At 43.8% G+C, this 17,873-nt stretch overlaps 1 pseudogene; it reads left to right on the forward strand.

The window, feature by feature from the left end:
• The first annotated feature begins 232 nt into the window (after positions 1-232).
• On the forward strand, positions 233-1,763 carry LOC101724278 (6-phosphofructo-2-kinase/fructose-2,6-bisphosphatase 4-like; annotated as a pseudogene).
• Positions 1,764-17,873: the final 16,110 nt, after the last annotated feature.

Genomic DNA, 17,873 nt, shown 5'->3' on the forward strand with positions numbered 1-17,873 from the left:
AGACTTTCTTAGGAAAATTCTTTTCTTTTTTCTTGGCGGTACTGGGGATCAAACTCAAGGCCTTGAACACATTAGGGAAGTGCTCTCCCACTGAGTTACATTCCCAGACCTCTTTTATTTTGAGATAGGGTCTTGTTAAGCTGCCCAGGCTGAGGGGCAGAATCTCAGGTGGCCCAAGGTAGCCTGTCTGCTGGGTTCAAAGCCACACAGTTTGACTCATCCAGGCTGGGGGATGGCATCCCCATGGGAATTGACCCAGAGTCCCCTGAGGATCTGGATGCCAAACAACAATGGGAAGCTTCCTCTGCATGCCTGGCAGTGTGGTGTTTTCTTGACCAACCGTCTGACACTAATTGTCCTGGTGGGCTTGCCTCTACGTTTCTAGGAAGATGACCTGATACCTGAACTGGACTGGGCTGCCCATTTGGGAATTCCACATTGGCCTGTAGCACTGGGATATGGCCAAGACATGCATATCTCTTGAGGTTTTACTCCCAGGAAATGAAGAAGAGTGTTCACAGTTAGGAGTGGTGTCTCACTTTCCCAGGCACAGAGACTGAGATTGGAATGTGATGGTATGGTCTGGGGTCACTCAGGGTTTGAATTTGAAGCCAGGCCTCTCTGAATCCAAAGATTTGTTTGTGGAAAGAGCAAAGGAACAAGCATTCCCAGAGGCTGTCAGCCATTCCACTCAAGCTACCCTCAGAGGCAGTGTGCCCTGGCAGCCCTATATGACATCTAGAGGCTCCTCTGTGAGGATGGAGGTCATGTGGCAGTTTTTGATGCAACCAATACTACTTGAGAGCAGACAGTGACAGTGATGATCTTTAATGTTGGGAAACAGAATGGCTACAAGACCTCCTTGTTTGAACCCATCTGTGTGGATCCTGAGGCAGCCCTCACTATGTCAACAGGGACAGTGACAGGGCTACAGTGGATTTCATGAGGTGCACTGAGTGCTATGAGAAGTCATATGGGTTGCTAGATGAGGACTTTGACAAAATCTGTCCAGTATCAAGATCATGGCAGTGGGGCAGAGCTACATTGTGAACCGCACAGCTGACCACATGCAGAGCTGGATCGTTTACTACCTCATGAACATCTATGTGACACTGCCCACTTCATCTCCATCTGCCAGGATGGGGAGAGCAAGTCAACATAAAAGGCCGGATTGGCAGGAACCCAAGGCTCCCCTCTGGGGCTAGGAGTTTGCCAAAAGTCTGGCCCTGTTCATCAGTGATGAAGCATCAAGGATCTGAAGGTCTGGACAAGCCAGATGAAGAGGATGACTCTGTCAGCTGAGGTGTGCCCTGTGGGCAGTGAAGGTCCTCAGTGAGATTGATTTGGACATCTGTAAGGAAATGAGAGGAAATTTAGGACCACTATCTCCTGGAGTTTTCCCTGTGGGACCAGGACAAGTACTTGCATGGGTACCCCAAAGGGGGCTCCTATGAGGACTTGGTGCACTGATTGGAGCCTGTCATCATGGAACTGGGGAGACAAGAGGATGTGCTGGTCATCTGTCACCAGGCTATGGTGTGCTGCCTCCTGGCCACTTCCTTGACTGGGTGGCAGAACAGCTGCCCTACCTCAAGGGTCCTGAAGCACACCATCCTGAAGCTCACCCCTGTGGCTTATAGTTGTAAAGTAGACTCCATATTCCTGAATGTGGCAGCTATGAACACACACAGGGACAGGCCTCAAAATGTAGCCATCTCTCAGCCTCCAGAGGAAGCCCTTGTCACATTCCTGCTCACCAGTAACCATGTCTGGTCCACTGCTATGCCTAGACAGTGTAGACCTCTGTAAATGAGGTCATCCCAGGTCCCTGTGATGTGTGCAACAGTCAACATGCAGCAACATTCTCAAAGCTATGCGTGGCTGGTGGGTCCCAGAACCCCCAGCCCAGACCACCTGCCTCCTTGTTGATAGTGACAGGTTTAGGCATGGCAGCTGACCTAGCACTAAGAACCACTGGGCCAGATGGCACAGTGCAGCAGGGCAAGATTTTCAGGCCCCTGGCCCCTCTGTTGAAGCTCTGGGATGGTCTCTGTCTTCAGGCCAGCTGGCTCATGAAGTGTGCAACCCTAAATGTGAAATGGAAAATCTCACTGGGATGTCCCCACTGTGGCCCAGGGTGAACCAGGTGACCCCCTGCAGGGCTTCTCCTTTCCTCTGCTCTCTGTGGCTCCTTGCTGAGTCAGTGGCCAGGTCTTTCTGAGACCCTGAGTGTTCATTACCTTAAATGAGAGGGAGAACCCTCCCTGTCCTTCCCTGCTGGGAACTGAGGAGTGGCAGCCACTGTCACTGACGCATGGTCTGTGTCACCCATTCTTGTGGGCATTCATGAAAGCCGCATGCTTTCTTTGGAGCATTGTGATGCTGAGGAAACACGTAGGAAGGGCAGCATTTGTGGTTGCCCCTTCTCTACTGTGTGTGCACTGGAATGGGGGCAACTGGTGGCCAATACCAATTGCTCTCACAGTGGAGCCACCCAGACAGTGCATTTGTATGAGTTACCTTCCTAGTGCACACACCAAAGTCCTCAGGTGGGAGGGGGGGTCTCCCCTTCCTAGGAAAGATAGGAGTTACCTTCCCAGCTGTGCACACTGGTGGCCAGGAAGGAGCTGCCACTTATCTATTGCTACCTTTGTCCACACAGGGATGTTCACTGGTGGCAGACACATTTATTCACCATGAATGGCTCAGAAAAACCTGCTGTATAAAGCATGTCCTGGCACTTGTGGGATTGAATAAGGGAGAAGACAGTACCCAGAAGTGGCCCTTGACTAAGGGAGGATTTCTTCAGTCATGTCACAGCTTTGGTTCACATGCATGTAAGTCAGGTGGAAACAGCCTTAATGATGTCTACCATCTGCCATGGTCCTGAGTTCTTTTGGGTCCAGGCTGTGGATTCTGGCTCCATTTCATAGCTGATTGACAGACTGACAGGTTGTGGGGCAAAGCCGAAAAGTGTCTAGAACAGCAGTCAGTGCCCTGCTGCCCACTGGTGGCCTTGCTGAAGTCAGGCCCCTGGATCCCAAGCCCACTGTGTCCCAAAAACCTTTCCAGGCCTGTGCCTGGCACAGCAGCCTGCATTTTAAAGCTCCCTAGGGTACCTTCCCACAGGTACTAACTGCCCCTGGGAAAAGTCACTGTCCCTGATGCTGTCCAGTGGTCTCTCATCCTCATGTGCTGCAGCAGCTGTGGACAAACACAGGTAGAGATGTCTGACATGAGGCTGGGGCAGAATCCTCCTCCTGTATTTATCTCCTCTCAGAGCCCCAAGCCCCAGTGCAGAGCCAGAAGGCCACTCCATTGCCTTTGGAACATGAGGCTGTAGCCTTTGTGTTTCTCAGAGTTTGGGTGACTTTTGTCACCTGGACATAGTCACTTGTTAGCTATAGTGGGTCCCTTTGGTTAGTGTGGCTGGATGTCACCTGAGGCAAGACACTGAGGCCTTTTTTCTCTTTGTACCCTAAGGAACCAGGAGTTGCTGGGCTCGATGCTATACAAGGACTGGGATAGGGCAGAGGGAAGTCTGAGGGTTGGGTCACGTGCAGGAGCAGCCTTTCCCCTGTCTCTGCCCTGAAGCAGCCTCTGCATGGGCAGCCACACACCCACACCCTGTTGTATACCAAGTCTTTGCAAAGACAAGTGATATACCCTCGGTGCAGAGGTTCTCCTACTTTACCAGTAATGAGTGGCACTGGATCTGAGCTACACATTGCACTGTGTCCAACATTCTTTGCAATAAATACTAAAAATAAAAAAGTTGTCCAGGCTGACCTGGAACTTGCAATCTTTCTGCTTCAGCCTCACAAGTATTACTCTTGTTTTTTTGTTTTCTGTTTTTTGGTTTTTTTGGTACCGGGGATCGAACTCAGGTTCTTGCAACTGTGAGGCAGGTGGCGGAACTACTGAGCTAAATCCCTGGCCCCCTCACAAGTAGGTATGTCACTGTGCCCAGTACCTTGATTCCTTTTTATTATACAGAAAACTATTGAAATGGATATAGACTCGTTTGCTTTATTATCTGACATGAATGTTAGATTGTATTGTTATGTAGTATGCATATCTTTCCTATAACTGTGTTCTGTTAGAAAAAACAACAGGATTCTGGAATGTTAATCTGGCAAGTGAAAAAAGGAATCTCATTTTATTTCAGTGGTTGTTTCAGAGAGAACATCAGGTACAAATGAACTGCAAATATCTAATGGAGCTGGAGGAAGGAATGGAGGAGGAGGGAGGGAGGCACTGCAGCCAATAAATAAATTGTGGAATGCCCCGCTGTCTGCCATCAGGAACAGGTTTTATGAAGATCTCACTATCACATAGCTGCCTGTTTTTGTTCTCTGGCTCCTCTTGCACAAAAGAAGAAAAGATGTGAGAGATACAGGAAGAGGAAATGAAATGGGCAGAAAAGACCCCCACCCTTCCCCCACTCTTGGCACTGTCAATAAACAGTTAAAGGTCTCTGCACCTAAAGAGGAATCAGCTCTTGCATGTAAGCCTCCAGAATGGAAGCTATGGAATTCTGGTGATGCACAGATGCCTTAAAATGTGTTTTTATGCTTTCTTTGAATTATAAAGGTAACATATGCTAAGTCTAGGAAACAGAAAATATAGGAAAGTACAAAGAAAAATTAATCACTATCCAGAGATAAACATTATTATCATCTCCTTCTATATTATTGCACACACACACATCCTTTTTTATTTTAACTTAATCAGGAATATGCCATACACACATTATTTAGGTCTTTTTAAATATATATTTGAATATATTCCCATGCTGTTAAAAGTTATTTGAATTATCACATAATACATGTTGCATCTTGTAAAGATGCCATAATTTATTTCACTGTCTCTATGGTATCACACTTTTCAGCATTTTTTCCCTCTCTTATAAATAACATAGCAATGAACAATTGTTTACATCTGCTTACCATAGGTTCCTAGTTAGAGTGGAAATCCTAGGTCAAAGAGCATACATTTATATTATGTCTTTGATACATACAAGACTGGCTGCCAATAAGGAAAGCCTCTGCTACCTGACTAAACTTCAATTTTTGACAAATTTAGGCTGTTTTCTAAGGGAATGTAGGTCACATGCCTAGCAAAGAGTACTGCTTTTTAGTGTTCTGAACATTCTAAGGTAGTCAAAGGGGGGTTGCTGGTTATCAATTCATCATTTTTCAGCTCCAAATTCACCCTTTTTGCCTGCTCAGTGAAAACTGGGCTAGGATCTTTAAATATTTTTCCTTTCCCAGTGGCACTAAAGCTTTAATGCTGGAGAGACACTGCAGGGGGAAAGAGTTTTTTCTCTTGGCTCCATCCAGTGAACATCCTTTTGCAACAGGTTCCTGTGGTAAGCTTGGCTCCTCCAGTCCCAGGCTCCCATGGCACCCCATCATGGCAGTTTTATAGCAGCGGGCCTTCAGAGACACTTCTCCAAGAGCAGCTTGCCCCAGTCCTCCAAAGGGCTGCTTTCCAGCAACTTCTGCTGGTACAGACTCAGCAACTGTTATGGTTTATTATCTAATGTCGCCTGCAAGCCTCATGCACTCACAGGCTGGGCTTTTGGAAGGTGACTGGATTATGAGAGTGCTACAGCTGACTTGCTGTTAGGAGGTGGGGCTGATGGGACAGACAGGTTGCTGGGGTGTGACCTGGAAGAGTATATCTCTCTCTCCAGCTGTACCCTTAGCTGACTGCTTCCTGATCGTCATGAAGTGAGCAGTTTTCCCTTACTACACTCTTGCCATGCTGCTTCTGCCTTGCAGCCAGCCACGAACTGCAGCCCTGAGCCACCACAAGCCAAAATAAATCTCTCTTCCTTTAAGTTGTAGGGTTGGGTATTTTGTCCCAGCAATAAGGGACATTCTATTGGCCATGGCAGCCCTAGGGATAACAGCTGCTTCTTACAGATCTGCAATTTCTATATTCTGTAGAGTTCTCTTTGCTTTACTAGCCAATCACTTGTCACTCCAACCCACTATCATAGTTAATTGATTTATTTTATTTTATTTTTTGTGATGCTAGAGGTCAAATCCAGAGCCTCACCCTTTCTAGACAAGCACTGTAGCACTGAGACATTTCCCATAGTAAATTCTTTATGTTAAACTTTCCCTAATCAATTCACTATGTACTGTCTTCTGCTTGGCCCCTCACTGATCCAGAGTCCTCATCTCAGAGAAGATTGAGGAGGAGGCGGGTGTTGATTAACCTGACTTCTCAAATCAGCCTGGATCTCAGCTTTAACCCAGACCCAAATATACTGCATTGTAATTTTAAGTAATTGAAAGTCTGACAAATTTTCTCTTAAGCTTTCCATTTGCACAGCCTTATTGACATGTAATTTAGGAGGCAAAGTATAGGTGTTTCTGAACGATTACTTCTTCCTCTTTCCTGACAGCCTCTCCTGAGCACCCACCAAGTTCAGTCAAGTTCTCCTGCATTTCTTCTCTCCTCCCTGTCAATGTCTCTCCATCCCCCTCTTCTGATTTCAAGTGTCTAACACACACACACACACACACACACACACACACGCACGCAGAGACAGCAACCTATTCTTGCTGTCTCTGGGTAATTCTCTTTTCTTGCTCCTCTACTCAAAACCAGTGACATTTGGATTAATGGTCCCCAGCCACGACCTTGGATGGTAAGTGACCTTGTGAACTAATGAGGATCATTTATTTTCCTTTCCTGTTATCATCGAGAGCCACCAGCACAAGAAGCTGCCCGATTTGTCTGGTAAATAAAGGATATCAAGGATAACAGCTGTTGAGTTTAAAAGAAAACTCTCAGTTTAAGGAGAGTAGAATTGTTATTATTAAGTTCTAATAAATTCCTCCTTCTCCACTTGCTGGACTTTGCATACATCCTTCAAGATCCAAATCACACATTGCTGTTTCAGTGACTCTTCCTGCCAGCTTATCTGTGGAAATGAGGCCCTCTTTCTCTGCACCCTTACTGTGTTTATCTCTTGGCTGTGGGACAGATCACAGTTGGTTGGGTTGATATTGTTTCCCTTCATTTTGTTGAACTGTTGAAAAGGTACCACGTCATTTTCATTTTTTGTGTTGATTCATCATAAATGCCCACCTGATGAATGCTACATTGTTATGCTCACAGCAATAAAATCAGTAGTATGTGTTGAATATATGGAGGGAAATAGCCAGATTAAATGAACTCTACACGAGTGATTCGCAGACTTTCACTATCAGAGTGCCAGGGAGGGCTGGTTAGAACGTACATTCCTGGGCTTCACCTGTAGTTTCTGGTTCAGTAGATCTGCCACGGAAATCCTAAATTTAAATTTTTATCTGGTGCCCAGGCTATGCTGAAGCTGCTGATGGGGACCACACTTTGAGATCCCCTAGGCCAGCCCTCACTTCCATCTCAAAATTCCTCAAAATAGGCTCCTGTAACCCCAAGTCTGAGCGAATGCCCACAGATCACTTTTCTCTAGGGCAGCATTTTGGATAGACTCAAATTGGTGACATGGACACTCAATCATAGAAACTCTGTTTTTTTTGCCCCCTACAATCTCAATTTTACATCAAAATTAGGACTCTCTTAGACACCAGTGGCCCCAACGGGTCTCTTCCGCTCAAATTTGACACTCTCAGAGCTGTACAGGAACAGTTTCACCTCACTTGTCTGCCTCTGATGGGCCCAGGTCTGAACATTATGCCAAGATGTCAGCTGACCAGCAGCAGGGACTTTCCTCTACAATGGCAGCTTCTGTGGGCACCTCCCTTGCTCTGAAATTCTCATGCACTTGTTTCCAATTCATTCTAGATCCTTGCATGGGATAAGTGTTCAGTCAGTCTGGGTTTGAACTTGAGTTTAACTTGAGGGCCCCACTGAGCTGCCGTCCATTCAGGTGGACCTACTGAAGTCAGAAGGATCTTCTAAGGCCCACCTCTCTACCCAGCAGTTGCTTTTCTGTGTCTTCCCCACTGGTTCCTCCAGGGGGCGCACCCACCCAAGGCCAGAGCCCTAAGGAGTCCCCCTGTGGGCTGCAGAACTTTTCTAGTGGGCTTTCCCTTGGCAACATGGCTCTCTAGGGGAGAAATTGAGCAGCCCCGGCTGGCTTCTCAGTGGGACAGATGGACACCAGGGTGCAGGTGCAGCCTGGCAGAGCTGCCTGCTTGAGTTGGGTTGCTGGGTCCAAATCCTCCTCTGACTCTATATATCCCTATGTGACCTGGGGCAAATCACTCAGTATCTCTGAAACCTTGGGAAATTGAAGAATTCATGTGAAGATGTAGCAAGAACATCCCTTCAAAGCATTTTCCAAGAGCCTAGTACATGACACTGTTAGTTACTGTCATGGTGCTTGGATAGATCAACTTCCATTCAGCTGGTCATCGGATGGAGGAATGTTGGCAGAGCCCCAGCACAGGCTCCTGCAGTTAGAGAAAAGGGGGGAGCAGATGTGGAGGGGGCAGAGTAGTCTGAGGGTAAGGGAGGAAGAAAAGGAAATTTAGTGCATACTGTGTGCCACTTGCTTTATGCACACTGTTTAGTATGATTCCCAGCATTAGGCAAAAGAAATACAAGAATCTCAAGGCTGCTTTCCAGATGTGGAAGGAGGTGTAGGGAGGTTAAATAACCTGCCCAAGGACTGCAGGTAACAGAGCTGGGGTTGAATCTAGGAGTGGGAAGGCTGTGCTCCTCTTCCCACTAGCTCTTTTTTTTTTAAATTCTTCAATCTCTTTTTTTTTCTTTTTAACTGTATATCCTTTTATTGGTACATTTTAGATATACAATATAATGACATTCATCATTGGAAATTTGCACCTTTACATAATCTCTCTTGGTTCTTATTTTTCGCCCTTCCCCTGCCCTCCCTTCAGCCCCTCCATCCCTCCCTATTTACAAAGACTTTGTTTCCATTTTCTCCTTTTCTCATACTAATTCCATTCCCTTCTTTCCTTTCCCCTACTCCTCCCATTTCCCCTTCCCCTTTGCCCCTTTTCTTCCTATTTCACATTATCTATTATACCTTTTAGTCCTTATTTACACTTTCAGTTTCTCACACCAGAGAAACTATTCGGTATTTACACATGTGAGTTCTATTTATTTCATTTATGAGTATTGCTTCAATGTGCATTCATTTAGCAATAAATGCCTCTAATTTCTCATTTTTATGGCTGAGTAGTACTCCATTTTATTTTTAAAAACCACATTTTCTTTATCCAGTCTCCAGTTGATGGGCATTTGGGCTGTTTCCAAGTTTTAGCCATTACAAACTGTGCTGCTATGAACATGGGTGCACATATGTCACTGTGGTATGATTCTTTTAATTCTTTGGGGAAGATCCCCAGCAGGGGAGTAGCTGGGTCAAATGGGACTTCCAGTCCTAGTTCTTTGAGGTATCTCCATACTGATTTCCACAGGGGTTGCACCATTCTACACTCCCATCAGCAGTGGAGCAGTGTTCCTTTTACCCCACAGCCCCGCCAGCATTTGTTATTGGTTGATTTCTTGATAGCAGCCATTCTTTCTGGGGTGAGGTGGAATCTCAGCGTTGTTTTCATTTGCATCTCTCAAATGACCCCACTAGCTCATTTGGAAGCCAGGCACAGGGGAAGATCAAGGTGAAAGGCATCTGGAGAACAGCAAAGGGGGTTCAAAAAGGAGAGGAATTTGACCAGGAGTCTGCATCTCGAAGGACACTATCCCACGTCAGCTGTGCCCTAGAGGTCCCTTAGAGGTAGTGACAAAGCCCAAGTCTCCAAACCCATGGACAGCACCTGCCTCTGCCTTAAAATTATATTCCACCTCTTCCGACTTTTGACCATGACCAAACTCTCTCTTAGACTGGACTACAAATGGACATGTCACTTGATGGAGACAAAGTCTAATAGTCTGATGCAGGATGATAATATTTGTATGCTGGCTCTTCCACTAAGTAGTTTTGTTGCTCTGAGCAAGTTACTTACATTCCTGGGCCTCAGTTTCTTCATCTGTAAAATGGAGGAATAATGATCCCTCCTATGATTCTTTTGAACTTAAATAGGCTGTATTGTGAGATTCTTAGCAGAGTATGAGGCATGAAGAAAGCATATAACTGGGGACATGGTAGTGTATCCAACCATGTTTTGACTTTGCTCTGCTTCTAGTCAGCCTAGAACCTTGAGGAGGCCTTTCCTGTCCCTGGTTGTCAGAAGTTTCCTCCTCTATAAAGTGACAAAAGAGGCTCTGTGCCTGCCTGCAAGTGCTAGGTCCTGAGTTTGATTCCCAGTGCCAAGAAAGGAAGAAAAGAAAGAAAGGAAAGAAAGAAAGAAAGAAGGAAGGAAGGAAGGAAGGAAGGAAGGAAGGAAGGAAGGAAGGAAAGAAAGAAAGAAAGAAAGAAAGAGAAAGAAAGAAAGAAAGTTACAGAAAAGCCTTTGGCTACATCTAGGTGTTGGCACGTTCTATGCTCTTGGCATGCATTAAATGCTATAAGGCTCCTGACCACCCTTGGAGACAGGTCCTGTACTATATTATTCCCATTTCTCAATGGCCCCACAGAAGCTCAGCAAGGTAAAGAGACATGCCCAGTGTCACAGAGATACGGGGGCAAAGCTAGGAATGAGAGTTATTTCTTCAGACACATTCCCATGGTGAAGGCCTGTGGGTAAAACAGCTCTATGAAGTTTGGCTCAGGTGGGTACCAGGAAAGGACCTGGAGTTGGGGCCATTATATGACCCCCTAAGGAGCCTCCGACTCAGGAAACCATGGAACACTTTCCTGATGCCTTCCACAGTATTTTATTTTACTGCTCATGCCCAGCCATCCCTCAGCATCCATGAGAGGCTGGTTCTGGAACTCCCTGTGGATACTCAGATCCACAGATGTTCAAGCCCCTTAAATACAATGGTGTAGTATTTGTATATCACCCACACTCAGCCTCCTATTTTAAATCATCTCCTGCTTACTTATAGTACTCAATGCAATGCAATGTTAGGTAAATAACTACTATAGTGTATTGTTTAGAAAACAATGACAAGGAAAGAAAGTCTGTGTTGTTCACTACAGATGCAATTTTTTCCCAAATGTTTCTTATCTGAGGTTCACTGAGTCTCTGGATGTCACACTTGATACAGTAACCCACACTGTCCCTGTTCCCCTTGCTCCATTCCCAGTGGCAGTACCTGTCTATAGAATAAAATGTACCTGCTCCGGAATCTCTACTTTCTCTTTAGACAGTCATTCCATCTGGAAGGCTCTGGGTCTTTGCTCTGCTCATTTAAATACAAATTACAATAACTCATATTTACAGAGAGTTTACTGTGTGCTAGACACTTGAGGAAAAATCCTTTCACAATAGCTCACATAGGCTTTAGAACAACCTTTGAGGTTGGAACTATGTTTGTCTCTATTTTACAGATTTCTCTAGCACTGCATGTTGCTTCTGCTAAATCACATCCTAAGCACATGCCATCTTAGAACTGTTGTTTTTTCCTTTCTTTTATGTGCACACATCTTATCTGCCCTTCTCTGTTACTTAGTGCCTTGACCTTGGACATGTTATTTATGTCAAAAGTCCTGGTGTGAAACTCAAATGAAGTGCTTAGCACAGTGCCTGGTATGCAAAGTGCTCAATAAACAGTAGTTTTGAATGTTACATTATTAATAAGACATGGATCATAACCTCCAAATGCTGTTTGTCTCCCAAGCCCTTGGCTTTGCATATGTTTTGCAGAATTCTTCTCACTGATGAATATTTGCTGCATGCGTGGACACTAGAAATGTGCGATGCAGCCTGGCCTTGGCCCATGCCTGGACTTTGCATGGGGATATTGTCAGGCAACTCCTTTATATTAGTTTGCTTGGTCTGCCATAACAAATTACCATAAGCTGGGTGGCTTACAACTGAAAGTTAGGAGGTCAGAAATCCAAAATCAAGGTATTGGCAGGGTTGTGCCCTTCAGGAGGCTCTGAAGGAGAAACTGTCCTGTGCCTCTGTCCTAGATTCTGATGTTTGCCTTCCTTAGCTCACACCTGTATTGCTCCAGGCTCTGTCCCCATCACCCCATGATGTCTTTTTCTCCCCTCCACTCCTAAAGATTGAATCCAGGGCCTGCTGCACACTAGGCAAACACTACCACTGACCAAGTGCCCCAACTCTCCTTCCTCTTCCCATGAGACCAGTTGTAGGATTTAGGGCCTAGCCTAATCCAGTATGACCTCACTTCATCTTAGTTAATTACATTTCAAAGACTTTTTTTCCAAATTAAGTTCCAGTCTGAGGTTCTGGGTAGATAGGGCTCTGTGGGGGAGGTTATTTAGCCTACTTGCTCCCTTACCTCCTGGCCCACCACAGGGGTCATGGGATTGCTGCTGTTCCCAGAGTGTGACTGCGGACCCTCCCCGGGAGAGAGAGATGTGCAGTCTACAAGGCTGAGTCTGGACTTAGATTCAAAGAAACACAGTTTCTCTCTCAATAGGATACTCTTACTAGGCTAGAACATCATGTTCTAATTGTTCTGATTCTATTATTCACAGGGTAGAGAAGGGGAACACAGTGTTATTAGGGAGAAGTAGAAAAAAACCCACAATACAATAAATTTGGCCCTGGCTTTAGACATTCCTGCACAAATCTCACAGTGCTGACCTGCAGGTCTCCCAATTATTTTTGAGAAAACAGTGGATAATGATATGGCTTGTATCTAGATGTTCCCCCAAAGCCTCATGCGATCATCATGGAGCTGTTCAGAGGTGGCTGGATCTAGAATGTATGTTGCTGGGATTAAGTATGTGATGCTAGGATCAAGGGTGTGGGATTACTAACTCCACTGATTGGTTTGGCATAGTTCTGTGTGTGGATAATAGGAAGGCCCTCCCTGGGTGTGAGTGCTACCTGCCCTGAGGGCATGTAGCCTGGATAAAATATAAGGGACAGGAAGAGGGCTGGTGTGCTTGTTTGTCACTTGCTGCTTGGTGCTTTGCTTCTTCACTATCTGGTTGCCTTCTAGCTGCCATAAACTGTTTCTCTCACGTGATGCCCATCTGCTGTTTCACCTTGCTTTGGAGCCAGCCAACTTCAGACTGAAACCTCTACAAACTGAGCCAAATAAACCTTTCCTCCTTTAACTTTGAGTGTTGGATATTTTGCCAGTTTCCTGGTGTATAACTGTCAACATTTTCATTGTGCATTCCCCACATGGTGGAAGGGGCAAAGGGCCTCTCCAGACTTTCTTTTGATTTTTTTCCAGACTTTCTTTTAAATGCCCTCATCACCAATTACCTTCCAAAGGCCCTCCCTCCTAATACCTCAGCTTGGGGTTAGGTTGCAACATATGAACTGTGGCATGCAGCACTTGGGTAAAATGTAAAGAAGGGTGTCATGGCTGGAAAGATTTTAAACACTGAGTGTTTGAGATGCTGCCTGATTGAGGTGTACGACAGAGGCCTCTCTGCCTCTTGTGTTTTCTGAAATAAACCTCATTTCAAATATTCCCCCTATTGTCCAAAGCAGCATAATTATATTTGTCAGATTACTGTTCCAGTTTGGGAGCATACAAAAGAAACCAGTTGCCCCACCTTTAGCATTCAGTCAGTCCTTCATTCAACAAACTGAGCACCTAGTAGGTGCAGGTACTAGGGCTTCATAGGCCTGTGTGGAACACACATTGTCCCCACCCAGGGAGCTCATCAGTATCACAAATGTGTGACCATAGTGGACCATGGGTGCTCAGAGGATAGACAGAGACACTGCCCAGGGCTGGACATAGATAGAGGTTTTCCGGAGGAGAAAAATGGCCCACCCCAGAAGAAGAGTCAAGGTGATTGGGTGGGGCATGGAGCAATCCCACAGGTGACACTGTTCTCCACTGACCAGATACTGGCAGGGATGGGAGAGATCTGACTCCTGGTTAGCCAGAAGATAGAACAATCATGGTCAAGTTGGAGCAGAAGCTGTTGGTGATGTTGCCCTGCAGCCCCCATCTGACCCCATTCAGGGGTATAGATGCCTGGGACTAAGCTTTAGAGCTAAGTCAGGAAGGAAGACTGGGGACAGAGAGAAGGGGTCAGACCACTCCCCTCACCTGTCTGTTGGGAATGCTTTTTACTCCCACAACATTCCTGGTGTTAGAATGTTGTAGTTAACGGTGCCAGACTCCAAAATAATCCATCGTGTGGACCTGAGGTAGCATAGAAGACATAAAGATAACTAGAAAGGAGACAAGAAAGCTGTAATTTTAAAATTGTATTTTCAAGAAAACTATAGCTTCAGGATACAAACTCACCCAAGGTTACAATGCTTTTTTGGGGATCTTGCCAGTTTTTCCCTTCCAGGCTTCTCACTCCTAAATTCCTAATTCCTAGGTGTCTTTATTTATTTATTTATTTTTTTACTTAAATTCTTTTATTGGTACATTTTAGGTATACAATACATTTACATTTATCACTGGGTGCTTGTACCTGTACATGATGTATCTTGGTTCTTATTTTTTCTCCATTACCTGTGCACCCTTCAGCCCCTCCACCCTTCCCTATTTACATACTTTGTTTCCATTTTTTTTCTTTTCTCATAATTTTTCCTTTCCATTCTTTCCTTTCCCCATCTCCTCCCACCACCCCTACCCCTTTGGACCTTTTCCTATTTCAAACTATCATTTATTAGTTATTAATCCTTTTAGTCCTTATTTACACTCTCAGTTTCTCACACTAGAGAAACTTCGGTATTTACACATGTGTGTCCTATTTATTTCACTTATGACGATGGCCCAATATGCATCCATTTAGCTATAAATGACTCTAGTTTCTCGTTCTTTATGGCTGAGTAGTACTCCATTTTATTAAAAAACCACATCTTCTTTATCCAGTTTCCAGTTGATGGGCACTTGGGCTGTTTCCAAGCTTTAGCTATTACAAACTGTGCCGCAACAAACATGGGTGCACATTTATCACTGTGGTATGATTCTTTTAATTCTTTGGGGAAGACACCCAGCAGGGGAATAGCTGGGTCAAATGGGACCTCCAGCCCTAGTTCTTTGAGGTATTTCCACACTGATTTCCATAGTGGTTGCACCAGTCTGCACTCCCACCAACAATGGAGAAGGGTTCCTTTCTCTCCACACCCCCACCAGCATTTGTTATTGGTTGATTTCTTGATAGCAGCCATTCTTTGTGGGATGAGGTGGAAACTCAGTGTTGTTTTCATCTGCATCTCTCGAATGACCAATGATGTTGAACATTTTTTCATTATTTATTTGCTGCTTTTACTTCTTTGTCTGAGAAATGTCTGTTCATTTCAGATGCCCATTTTTGAATTGGGTCTTTGAATTTGGGAGGTCTGATTTTTTTCAATTCTTTATGTATTCTAGATAGTAGTCCTTTATCTGAGGTACAGCTGCTAAAATTTTTTTCCCACATTGTAGGTTGTCTGTTAGCTCTGTTGGTGGTTTCTCTTGCAGTGCAGAAGCTTTTTAATAAGATGAAATCCCAGGTGTTGATTCTTTCTGCTAGTTCCCGTGCTACTGAGGTTTTGTTCATAAAGTCTTTTCCTATGCCAATATCTTCAAGAGTTCTACCTAATTTATCTTCCAGCAAGTTTAGTGTTTCTGTTTTAATATTTAAATCTTTGATCTTAGTTTAGTGCATGGTGATAGATATGGGTCTAGTTTTAATCTCTGACAGGTTGAAATCCAGTTTTTCCAACACCATTTATTAAATAGGCTATCTTTCCTCCAATGAGGGTGGTTGGCTCCTTTGTCAAAGATGAGGTGGCTGAGTATGTCTGAAGTTTTTTCTGCATCTTCTAATCTATTCCACTGATCCCCAGGTCTGTTTGCCAGTACCATGCTGTTTTTATCACAGTAGCTTTGTAGTATAGTTTCAAGTTGGGGATTGTGATACCCCCAGCCATGTCTCTGTTGCCCAGAATTGCTTTTGCTAGTCTAGGTCTCTTCTGGTTCCAAATGAATTTTTGGATTGTTTTCTCTAGCTCTGTGAAGTATATCATTGGAATTTCAATCAGCATTGCATTAAATCTATATAGCAGTTTTGAAAGTATGACCATTTTCACTATATTGATTCTTCCTACCCAGAAACAAGGGATGTCTTTCCATTTTCTTATATCCTCCTCAATCTTCTTTTTGAGGGTGCTGTAGTTTTCAGTGTAGAGGTCTTTTGCTTCCTTTGTTAGATTGGTTCCCAGATATTTCATTTTTGGGGATGCTATTGTAAAAGGAATTGTTTCCCTAATTTCTCTCTCAATGAGTCTGCTATTTGTGTATAAGAAGGCTATTGTTTTTTGAGTGTTGACCTTATATCCAGCTACTCTACTGAATCTGTCAATTAAGTCTAGAAGTCTTTTGGCTGAGTTTTTTGGGTCTTCTATGTAAAGTATCATATCATCAGCAAATAATGACAGTTTAACTTCTTCCTTTCCTATCTTTATTCCTTTTATTTATTTCTCTTTTCTAATTGCTGTGGCTAATATGTCCAGAACTATATTGAATAGGAGTGGTGATAGTGGGCATCCTTGTCTTGTTCCTGATTTTAGCATGAAACTTTTCAGTTTTTGACCATTTATTATGATGCTGGCTGTTGGTTTCTCATAGATAGTCTTAATCAGGTTAAGATAAAGACCTTCTATTCCAATTTTCTGTAGGGTTTTTATCATGAATGGGTGTTGGATTTTGTTGAATGCCTTTTCTGCATCTATTGAGATGATCATATGGTTTTTGTCCTTCACTCTGTTAATATAGTGTATTTATTGATTTATGAATGTTGAACCATCCTTGCATCCCTGGGATAAATCCAACTTGGTCAGGGTGTATGATCTTCTTGATGACACTCTGTACTCTGTTTGCCAGTATCTTGTTGAGGATTTTTGCATCTATGTTCATTAGGGAGATTGGCCTGTAGTTCTCTTTTTGGGTTGGGTCTTTCCCTGGTTTTGGAATCAAAGTCACACTTGCTTCCAGGAATGAGTTTGGAAGCCTTGCTTCCCTTTCAATTTCCTTGATGAGTTTAAAGAGTAATGATGTTAGTTCTTCTTTAAGTGTGTTGTAGAATTCAGCAGTGAAGTCATCAGGACCTGGGCTTTTCTTTGATGGTAAATTTTTTATTACATTTTCAATTTCACTCATTGTAATTGGGGTGTTTAGAATTTCTATATCTTCTCCATTTAACTTTGGCAATTCATATGTATCTAGGAATCTGTCCATTTCTTCTGTGTTTTCCATTTTATTAGAGTATAGGTTCTCAATCCTCTGACTTTGATGATCCTCTGAATTTCTGCTGGTTCTCTTGTGATTTCCCCTTTTTCATTCTTAATTACATGGATTTGAGTCTTTTCTTTCCTTTTTTTGATAAGGTTGGCTAAAGGTTTATCAATTTAATTTATTCTTTCAAAAAACGAACTCTTTGATTCATTCGTTTTTTTTGTATCAGTCTCTTAGTCTCCATTGTATTGATTTCTGCTCTGATCTTTATAATTTCCTCTCTTGTGCGGGCTTTGGGTTTGTTATTCTCTTCTTTTTCTAGGAGTTTGAGGTTCTGCATTAGGTTATTTATCTGAGTTCTCTCTGTTTTCCTAATATGGGCATTCACTGCTATGAATTTCCCGAGTAGAACTGCTCTCATTGTGTCCCATAGATTCCTGTATGTTGTACTGGTACTATCATTTACTTGTAGAAACTGTCTAACTTCTTCTTTAATTTCCTCTGTGACCCATTGCTTTTTCAGGAGGGTGTTATTCAATTTCCAGGTGTTTGTGGGAGTTTTGCAGTTTCTCATGTTATTGATCACCAATTTTATTGCACTATGGTCCGATAGTATAAAGGGGGTAGTTTCAATTCTTTTACATTGACTTAGACATGTCCTGTGAGCTAGGATGTGGTCTATTTTGGAGAATGACCCA

This window comes from Heterocephalus glaber, unplaced genomic scaffold (genome assembly GCF_053883595.1).
Source record: "Heterocephalus glaber isolate CG9 unplaced genomic scaffold, H.glaber_assembly_v1.0 deba00000470, whole genome shotgun sequence".
Taxonomy (NCBI): Eukaryota; Metazoa; Chordata; class Mammalia; order Rodentia; family Bathyergidae; genus Heterocephalus; species Heterocephalus glaber.